We start from the raw sequence: 11,613 nt of genomic DNA on the forward strand, positions 1-11,613 counted from the left end.
CATGCATGCGTCGCAAGCGGTCGTAGCAGAAGTCGGAATAGGGCGATCGATCATAGCCTGAATTCTTTGGCGACTAGCATGGCCGAGACGATTGTGCCATTTAACCATTTCATTGGGTGTAGATGTGCGCTTTACCTCGGTGAAGTTGGCCTGCGGAAACTCAGCTGTGTCTTGAATACCAATGATCTCGAAGATGTTGTTCGGCGTGTCAACGGTGATTGCACTATGGTTGTCGATCTTGACCTCAAAACCTAGCGGACCGGGACTGATGGTTGCTGACGTACCGAGGAGCTGCACGAAAGATACTAGGTTCCGAGTGATGTTCGGAACATAGAGGGCGTCCTTAAGAATAATTTTTGCACCATTCGTGAAGTGCAGAGTGGCGTCTCCTCTTGCAGTGGCTAGGAGCTCCTGCTGGTCGCTCTTATTACCGGTGGCGATGCTAATAGCGACTGGAGTAGTGGCGCCAAATAGCTCGAGTGAGTTCAACATATGATGGCTTGCGCCTGAGTCGAGAACCATATGGGGGGCGTCATCACCAGACCTTGGACCCGTGAGATAGCCAAAGGATGGTCGAACTATAGGTTCCTGAGGTTGCGCAGATTCCCCGGTAGTCGTTATTAATCCGGTGGCAGCAGTGCGAGCCTTCTTGTACTGAGCATACTGATCAGGATGGAGAGTCCAACAAGTTTTGGCCATATGGTTGGTAGCCGCTGGATTGTGACCACCTCGACACGGGGGTTGCTTTCTCTTTTGAAATCCTGAACCTCCTTGACCACCTGGCTTCCCGTTGGCTGATGTAGCAAGTGCCGTGGAGCTTTCCTGAGTATACAGTTGAGCTGCTTTGGAAGCGGTAACGGCATCATGGTGAGCAATGTCCTTGAGTTTTGCGATGATTTTTCTTGGCTGCGAAAGAAGTTCCGTATTGCTGACTAGTGTTTCCATCAGGGCTGGTCTCTTCTTGTGGATTCGAGCGATGATGGCGCAGCTGACGATTTGCGACGGAATATCAAAACCCATAGCCGCAAACTCGGCCAAGGCTGATTCAAGTTCGACAATGTACTTGGGAATGTCGTCTTTGAATTGGACATCCTCCCATTTACACCAGACTCGATATATGGCCAGGATTGAGGATGACGCGTACTCATCGGTAAGCTCGGCCCAGATACGAAAAGCATCCATTTCGATCTCCTCTGTGAATATGTGGTTGTAGATCGGATCGGTGACGTGGCCTCCAATGAAGTGAGCAGCACGGGCGTATCTATCCTCCTCCTCCTCCTCGGTAGGTTCCTCGGACATGGGCTCTTCGATGCACTTAAGAAGCTTTTTCACCTTGAGGTACGTCCAAATCTTCCTTTGCCATATCGGAAAGTTTTCGCCAACAAGTATTGGGCACTTGATGTAGTCCTTGTCATCGGTGGTGGACGTAGTAGAAGTGGTGCTTGTCTCTACTGTCTGACGAGAGGATCGGCCGACCATTGCGAGTCGCTCCTAGTTATCGGTTGGGGTCGTTGAAGTCAAGCAACCGAGACTGTAAATCTGTTAGAACTCAGACAACTAGGATGTATTTCTGATTAGCTGAGGCTATAAACTAGGTACACTTATTGAAAGGATGATGTACCTAGGAGCGAGTCGCAATACAACTCGAGAGATGAAGATAGAATGAAAAGTATAAAGAAGAGATTCGACAGCTGGATTGCAGCTGAGGTTTTGATGGAGATGAAGACCTGAAAGCACTAAGTGATGACAACGATGAATGTCAGCACTTGTCTTTCAGCTGAGAGTTATTCATCTAACGGCGCTATCGTTCTCACGTTGGGCTGCCTGCAAAGTAGCGCCTTCCGGTTAGACGATGCACTGGGATAGGGAGCTGCTCGCGCTACGTTCTGTTTCACAGCGTGCTGCAGAGTCAGCTTCCTCTATCTGATCATAAGGCTCTGCAGAGGAGTCACTTACCTCCAGTCGATGCTGGGGTTATGCGTCCTCTGAGGCTGGAGCCGAGTCGGCCTTGATGCGCTTCGTGTCCTTCCGTGCTGTAGGATTAATCAGACTATCAGCCGTGGGACCGTCGCTGCATCGGGGATCAGCCAACACTCACCTTGAAGGTTGTGCGTTGAGCTTGATCTGAGGGGGCTCTGCGTCGATTATTGACGAGGCTGTTTGGGGCGGAGAAGTCAGCTCAAGGCTTATTCTTCCGCCTGGGACATATGCATATGCATAGTCTGGAGGAGCGGTCGACTGACTTTTCTCCCTGGATGGGTTAGGTTTGAACCTAGAGCCTCTTTGCCTTTTTGGCGCGGGATCGGAGCCCGAATCTTCACACAAGTGACATATAATCAAATCTAACGACAGGCCTCTACACTACCTGTCATTGAAAACCTTAAAAAACCAGTCATACTCCCAAGATTGGAAGGAGTATGACTTATTTCCAAATAAAAATTCTTCCGGCCAAAACCTCCTCTGCAAGAAGAATCTCTCCAAGGGAGCCAATGGGATATTTAAGGAGGTGAGTTTCCCTCATTCTTGGCTCCTCAGCTTATTACACCCACTCGAAAACCTGACCGCCTTGACCGCTAAACTTCTTGATACCTTTTCTTGTCAAGACTCAGCCCAACAGCGCCTTCAGGATCTCGTTGTCTTAAGCACCCGCACCTTCTCTCTTCTCGCCGAGCACCGCGTTGCAACAGGAAGGACTTATTCAAGTAAGTAGAAATCCCTTCCACCGCTCCAACGCGCTCTCCACCTCTCTCTACCATCTGGGATCACAACCACACCTGCTTCGCAGGCCCCAGTCTTATCTCAGGAGGGATCCAAACCACCCCCGCTCCGTCGGGCCCTTCCTTTCTATTGCCTTTTACTCTTTATTTCTTTGAAATTGAAACCATCCCAATTCCAGACTATTCTTCCGCTTTTTATCCATCAGCGGGTGTCGCCAGAAGAGATATCCTCTTAGCATCACCCCGCCTTCCTCTTAGCATCACCCCGCCTTCCTCTTAGCATCACCCCGCCTTCCTCTTAGCATCACCCCGCCTGACAATTTCTTTCAGGGAAAAACTCTGCTTATTGCCGAATCTAGATCCTGAAGAAATGATCATAGACATTTTCAACCCACCATGATAGACCATCATTGGTTTTCTTTCTCGCGCTTTATAGCCAGCTTTCTGTCTATCTTGAACCACGATGATTGAAGTGATTAACAACGGATATCACTTTTGTGATGCGGCTTCATGCTCGTTGTTTTCGCCTCGACTGCTCTCTGATGACTCGTTCTTCAGACTTGGTTGCCTTCTTTGCTCCCTGGTTGTTCCATTTGGCGGATAACACCTTGGCATGAGTAATTTCAACAACAGCCATATTTCTTCCGGTCACACTATTTGGTTACATGGTCGCCGAAAATATAAACATCATGAAAGCATCTGCCTTGACACCATTAATGCAGTGTGACTCTGATCGAGTACTTTGGAACCAATCTGGCCTTAAAATTTGCGCATGCCTGAGTGCAAAACATTCATGGCAACTTTGGGTTTGGTTATGTGGCCCTTATTCTTCGATGAATGGGCCCAGCTTGGGGGACACTCAGCTCGAGTCGATGCTCGATGCTCGTGAACTTGACCAGCCTATCCCAAAGTTCGTGCAACGCCAATACTTTCGCCGCTGCTCAGTTCTGGAATATACTTAGTCGCAATGAGGATAAATTTGGGCTACTCGATAGCCGACATCAAGAAATCAATGAGCTTCATCTTGAACCCTGGCTGCCAGTTACTGAGGTTTTTGGAACACCACTTGGAGTTTGCCTCGCTTTACCTCTCTCCGAATATGAGAGATGTGACAGTGAACGGTCGCAGTGCCATCAGATTACATACATACCCCGGACAGCACCGGACTCGGGAGTCATTTCGTGAATGGAAGCTAGGAGATGCTGCCGTGGGTTGTTGTGAGATCGGAAGGTTCGGAGCCAAGGGTGTTGGTACCAACGACCCCTCTTGAACACCTTGAAAGTCGCCTTCGATCTCACGCCATTTTCGAAGCCATTTGGTTACTCGAGTTCATTAATTTTCCCCTGCTACTGCTGGCCTTCGGTCGACAATCATGGCGACCACCTGCTGTGCGCACCAGCGTCCGAGTTTCAAACCCTTTGGCACATTGAGGGTTATTTAAGCGCGGCTATCTGGCCCGTCCGATACGTTTTGCCTTACCCTCCAGATTAGATATCACCATTTCCAATATTGCGAATACATCTCAGGAACCAGCAAAAATGATTGCTTCTAAATTCTTATCCATTATGATTGGCTTCCTCGTCCACATCTTCAATCACCGAACCCAATCTCAGACCTCTTGGGGATGCGGGGGCAGTGCAGCGCCGGATCGGAATGTGGTGACTCGGAGTGCTTGTGAAGCGTACGCTAGATCTCTTTCAGATTTCTTCTCCCTGCGACTTCATTTCAAGCAATCATCACCGGATTCAAACATGAGTGTTTTAGCTTACATACTTCTCATAATTTTTGAGTCATTATCCGAAACAGAGCGTATAAGTCCATCCAGTATGTAACTATTGGGGGCGGAATCTTGGCTGGCGAGAAAACAATTATGGCCAATTCTGAAAATTGTCGCGTGAGTCAATACACTTTAAATATTTATATATTTATGCATGATTGAATCAACAACTATACTAAGGACAATTTTTATTTTCCATCAGATTGTTGTGAGTTCCACTGGCGCAGGGTGAGTAAAGCTCCATTTTTCAGCAAAGTCACACCCCCAGCAGTCAGCAAACACAAATTTATGGAGCTTTGAATTTCCTCAATTACCAGTGCTTCCATGCAGCCTTCCGGGAAATGTTTGACTCATGTCCTCAAGATAAATGGAATGTATGTACTTGCACTAATTGATGCAAATTATACTCTTATCCAAGTATCTGACCAGATTGAAGATTCAATGATTTTAGGGCAGATTCAATTCAAAGCCAAACTTCCTTGTTGAAGTCTATTCAGTTTCACCTGAAGATGTGCCATTTGGTAGCCAAATAAACCTTGGAGCACCAACCTGCAAGAAAGGGATGTTTTTCACAAAGACAGGTTTTGCAAAACCAGAAGATTGCATCAGGTTTGTTGATTGTTATTTGGAATAGAACATGAATAGATCTACTGTTGGTTTGCATCTGATTTCAAATTTTCAACTGATCAGGGCCACCAGTAACTTGAAACCACCTGAAAAAGGAATGGCTGGGTTGATTGGAGGAGCATCAATCCTATATCCAGCATTGCTTGTGGGTGCATATAAAACATGTTTTGTAAGTTGATATTTTCCAAAAACAAAAACTCTTATTATAAAACATCAATTTTCCTTTCAAGGGCAATTGTACCAAATTAAAACCTGTTCATATAAATAGGTTGCAGTCAACTCAATCCCTGGATTTACTGTTAAACTGTTAGTATTTTATCACAATTCTCTGCATAATCAAATACAGAGTTTGCTTATCACTGAATTATATATATTATTCTATGTCTGTGGAGCAGAGATATACCAAAATTTACCAGTATGGTGAACTCAATCACAGGTACTTGCAAGCAAGATGTAAGTAGAATTTACTTTGATCTGAATCAGGAAATATGAATTGATATATGATGATTTCCACAGAAAGGTGTGTTTTTAAGTATTGGTGGTAGCTTTGGTTTGAATTCAAGATTATTCATAGAAACAGGTTTCAATGGAGCTTAAAATTCTTCAACACCTGCTTTTTCAGTCCATGTACATACACTACATCATTTGTAAAATCAATTACAAAAATAATGCTTGCTTCTCAAAGAAAAAAAATCCAACATTCAACATAAAGAATTTGATGGAAATGCTGAGAATAGACTGGGAAAGATAGCTCAGGATTTATGTGGGCCATCAAGCTTTTTGATCTGTCATTAATGATTTAAACAAAGGGGAAAAATGTTGTATGAGATGCAGTTCTATTTACAAAGTAAATGCAAATGCAAATGAATCAGAGGAATGAAGGTAGTGAACAGAGCACAAGGCCAAAGAAGATAAGAGGAATATAAGAAGCAGGGGGCTTGGGGAGGTAGCAGGGAGGACCAACCCATGGGCACTGAGATGTATCCATGCGGAGGGGACTACAGTGGGAGCTAATTAATTCAATCTAATCTAAGTTAACCAAAACCTGTAACTTATGGAACTTTGGTTCAAGGGTTTCCCCTTATCAAAAACAAAAAAACCTGTGAGTTTTAACTCAGTAGGGCTGGCGCAAATCCCGCTAACCAGTACCCTAAGCCCCCATTGCCTTTGAAACACCCCCGTGGCTTTAAAGTGCCTAGGTGGGGGCGCGTGGAGAACAAACTAGCCCAAAACTGGCACCCTTTTATACCTGTGCTTCATACACCCACCACTCATTGGCAATGGCTCTTCTTGGGAGACGTTTCACCCCTGTCCCTAATAGTTGGCGTTTGGAAGGTATCAGCTGTTTCACCCCGTATCACATCAAGCCATCTTTCAGCCGTGCCAACCTTAGACCCCTTCCCTCATTTGTTTGCGCAATGTTTCACCATCACCCCTATGTGTCAACAGCTGGTTGGTTGCAGCAATTCCACGTCTTGGACAACTTGATCTCTGTTTCAGCCACGCCATTGATCTAAGAAACATGTTTTGTTTGGGATTCCAATTTGGAAAGTGTGAGGTCCCGCCTATTACTTAGAGCATCTCCAGCGGGGGCTGTAAACTGCGGCTGTAACAGCACTTTACAGCCCCGCACCCAAAAATCTTCCCTCATTCGGTGTGGGGCCTACTCCGTGGGATAGAGATAGCTGTGGAGGGGATGAGTGCATGAAAAGGCTGAACTCCGGGTGAAATGCTAAAGAGTAGAGAGTAATGAAACTCAAGAAAAGGTGTGGCAAAGAAGATCCAGAAAATATCAGAGTAAGGTGATGAAATGGCGAAGTAAGTAATGCTCTCACACAGAATGGTTACTGGATGTTGAGCAGGTAAGATGATATAATTGTCAAGGCTGAATGGCTACTGTAATTGACTATAAGGTAACTATGAGACTATATAACTATTGACCAACTACTGTCTGATGAGCTGATGGGGGAAAAAATTGTGGACAAAGGGGCAGTTTATACAGAAAATCTGGGGGGCGGTTCACTTGTGGATGTGGGAAATATGAAACAGTGAAAAACTTCAACCAAGGAGAAGTGTAAGAGAAATGAACAAAAGGGATGAGGCGCATGAAGATGAGACAAGTACTCATCCCAAAGTAGGTGCATTAGTGTGAAACCAAGAGACAGGAAAAGGGCTGTTGATTTGTTGACCAATGTGGATTGATGTTTGATGCATGTCTGGATTTGGTGATGATGGAGGGTTTGATGTTGAGGCGCCTGGGTCCTGTGTCTGGTGTTCCGTGTTGATTTCCTAAGTGGTTGGTTGCCTTGAGAGTTGATTCCTAGAGCCTGCGGAGAGTAAAGGTGTTTTTGATGAGGCTCACCACACTGGGGGGGGGGGGTGTAAATTGGGCGCTAGATACGGTCAGGAGGTAAAAATCTTCATTGGGACTGTAGATCTAGATCCCCTCTACAGCCCCTTTCAGTACTTGTCAAGCACACTCCAACCCCCAATAACAACAGCCAACAACACCTCAATCCAGCTTGTCAAAACAATATGCCTCCCAAGTCAACTACCAAATCCAAACAACTGCCCACCACTCAATCAAAAAAGAAAAATTCCAAAGAAGCAGACTAGTACAAAAGGCCTTTTCATCATCAAATTTCCTTCCACAACAGATGAACTGATGATTTTTTACAGGCACGTAGGCTATTGAGGTCGTCAATGATGAAGCCAACAACAAAAAGCTCTCAACTTCACCAAAGAAGAAAATAACAAAAAAGAAGACAAACAGTGTGATTACCTCTTTCAACCAAATTTCTAGGGTTGAGAGACACTCTGACTAAAGTTTTTTGCAGAAACTCGGGCTCTTGAGGATGTCAATGATGAACCAAACATCCAAAAAACACCATCTAAAAAGAAGTTCACCCGTGAGACCGACAATGATGAAAAACCTGCAACCCAGGACGACGAAGAGACCAAACAATTCCCCAACTACAAGGAGGATGAAGATGTTGAAATTTGTTGGTCCTGGCTAGAAATAAGCAAAGACCCTCTGAACGGTACAAACCAGTCTGCAGGCAAACGGCTGTCAAAGGCCTATTTCTCCACAATCCTAACAATCATGACTTGGTTTTTCTTAAAAAGCATGATAAAGTTGTAGGGACACGAAAATGGCAATAGGATCAGTTCTATCTTTATCTCTTTGGAAGAAGATCAAGTCGGGCTGCTTACAAGTATCAAGAGCAATGTCAGAATGATATAGCTCCCTTCTCAATTGTGCCACTTTGTTAGCAACACTCTCACCTCCAAACAAACCGCCGGGTCTACCTTCATGAGCTGCAGCGCGAAATACGAGATAAAGTATTGAGAGCCCATCATGCATCTGGATGAGGAACTGCAGCACTGACCTTGCCAGACGATAGCGAACTAAAGAGCTTGGATCAGATTTAAATCTCCGTGATCAGAAACGTGGAAGATCAATAGAGTGCATTCCAGCAATCCTAGTGGCCCAACAATATCTCTACATATCTGCAGAAATAGAACACAAAATTAGTGAATCTCGATGGTCTGAAGAGACCCAACGAGGTAAATAAAAGAATGTTTGCAAAGCGAGAGGCACTAACCTCGCTAATTGTTCATAGTCTAGCTTGTAAGACCTGCAGAATTGGTTTGACTTGCAGCTTGCTCTTCATTAATTAAGATGATGGTTGAGGTGGAACTGATCATCACTCAAGTCTAGCACGTTTTGAAGCACCTCGACTCGAACTTGAGCGACTTCCAGTTTTTCTTCGATATCTTAGGGAGCTGAGGACTTCGCCATTCACACTTTGGGTGGTCAAATTCAGTGTAGATTTCGGATTGCTGATGGCTAATGTCAGATATTCAATTCTTTGTGGGAGTTGGAGGTTGAAATGCATGGAATGGAAGATATACAGACACAAGAAGTTGTGAATATTGCCACCTTATCCGAATCAAATACAAAATCAAGCCTACCCATCATCGCTGGCTCGTTTGGTCAAGATTTGAGCCGCCTCAAAGAATGCAGAGTTACGAGTATATTATTGTCACATCAGATCGGCTTTCGACAGGGTGATGGGAGGTGCCTGAAGAAAGTAGAAATGGATCGGTTGGAGAGAATGTTATCCTTGATCAAGAAGAATCATTGGCGTCCGACGTACTTCAAGATGGTCTTAACCTGCTCCAGTGACCGATCGTAATAACGGTAGCGAAATAGTTCACATGGTCGAGTATGGCCGCTAGTTCGGCCACTGTGTATTCAACGTGACAAAGAAGATGTGTTAGAGGAATAAGGTCTATGACTCAAAGGAATGGGAAATGAGAGCTTGCAAGTCAGACCAGGGCCCAGTGGCTGCAGTCGGATCGAAAGTAACCATTGCGTTCTTGATAGGCGAATAACATTGATCGGAAAGTCTGACAGGAAGTCGGACCCACTTGTTTGACCAGGACCTGTCGAGCAGACTGGTTCCACCTTTAGTTTGAACAATCGGGTTTGGCAGGCGGGTCCGAACACCCATTGGACAGCCATCACAGACTGCCAAGGTCTTGTTTCACTGGCCTATCCGAGTGAATCGTTCATCAAGTGATTGGCTTAGGGCTATACACCTTGTCAATCCTTCTTCGATTACTTCAAGTTTTGTGAGGCACGTGCTGCCGCAATGAGTTGAGTGTTTTTTGCCTGGCAAACATTGGGGGAGATACCTTTCCTTTTTGTTGTCTCGAAACACTGCCAGACCCATTTTTTCTTGTTGGTATCTTGAGTCTTGGCAGAAGGCATTAATTTTTCAATTTCAAAGTTGGAGCTGGGGACAAAGGCATCTTCAGGACTGGATGAGAGCAGTTGAGCTGACTGGTGATTCAGGGATCCCACGTGCACCTCAAAAGCTCACAGTCATTCCTATCCTTGCGCAACAGGCTCGAATTTCATGGATAGGTGAAGATCCGACGGATACCTGCTATCAGAGCCGGATATCCCTGGCTCGGATCTCGGGAGAGCCATACCCGAACCCGGAGGCCCGAGACGTTTCAACCTTAATTCGGATATTATTTGGCAACATAAATATTAACAGCCAATATCAAGAAATAAATTAGGCTGAGCTTCGTGTTGGCCCTGACGCCTTGGGTGCCAGCTACCGCTCACTTCGTGTTGTGAAGTTACTGGAACGCAACTTGAAGTTTGCCTCGCTTTACTTATCTCCAAATCTGAAAGGCCCTTGGGTGCCAGCTACCGTTCACTTAAACGTGTTGCGAAGTTGTTGGAACGCGCCTTGAATTTTGCCTCGCTTTACTTATCCCCAAACCTGAAATGCAGACCGTCGCGGTGCCATCCGATTGCATAAAACGACAAACCCCGTACGTAAATGGACTCGGGAGTCTACCTGTCAATGGAAACCGGGGCATCTTTCCATGGGTTGTTGTGGGATCGGAAGGGTACGAACGGAAAGGATAGCTTTTGCGGCGTTTGGGAGCCAAGGGTCTTATGCTTGCAAAGGGTATCGACAACCACTCTAGCTGGAGCACCTTGAGAGTCGACTTCAGTCGCACAGCAGTTTCTAGGCCGATTGATCACTTCATTTGATTAATTTTCCCGTCTTGGGGCCTCGATGGACGACCATCGAGACGATTTGCGGTGAACCCAAGTGTTTGAGTTTCTGATAACCTTGTCTCTCCAGATCTCACCAGCGCAAAAATCAAAAAAAAATCTCAGAAACAGCAACAATGATTGCTTGTAAACTCTTCTTTATTCTAACCAGCTTCCTAGCTCATAGCTCTCTATACAGCGCCCAGTCTTGGAAATGCGGGAGCGGTACAGTGATTCCGACCCGGAGCCTTTGTGAAGAGTATGCTGCTTCTTTTTTAATTTTTTCCTTCCTGTGACTTGATTCAAAGCAATCATCACCATATTGTCTCAATCTTGGGGGTTTGGGCTTACGTACTCTTGATGGATTTTGCATACTGATCTGAAAAAGAGCATACAAGAGTATTAATTATACTCAAGGCGGGATCGCTGGGGGTGAAACAAAGATTTATGCCAACAATGGAGACTGCCTTGTGAGTCAATGAGTTTTGTTGTGATTTTTGTTCTTTTTCCAATAAGAATAATTAGGCATGAATCATCAAATCAACAACTGTACTAAGTGCAATTTTACTTTTCCATCAGGTTGTTGTGAAATCCACTAATCCAGGGTGAGTAAAGGTTCCCCTTCCAACTAATTTGAACCCTCAAAACTAGTCAGGAGGCATGTATTTACAGAGCTTCAAATTTCCTGACTTAACAGGGCTGCCTTGCAGCAAGACATAGAATCAGCCTTCCGTGAAATGTTTGATCAATGTCCTGTAGCTCAATATGGTGTATGTAATCATATTGCTTCATGTGGATGATTTTCTTGCCCAGGTATCTGACCAGATTGAGGATTCATTTTTGATGCTTGTAGGGAGCATTGAATGTGAAGCCAACCTTCACTGTTGAAGCTTTTGCACTTACACCTGATG

The sequence above is a fragment of the Puccinia triticina genome, chromosome 10A, assembly GCF_026914185.1.
Source record: "Puccinia triticina chromosome 10A, complete sequence".
NCBI classification, from domain to species: domain Eukaryota; kingdom Fungi; phylum Basidiomycota; class Pucciniomycetes; order Pucciniales; family Pucciniaceae; genus Puccinia; species Puccinia triticina.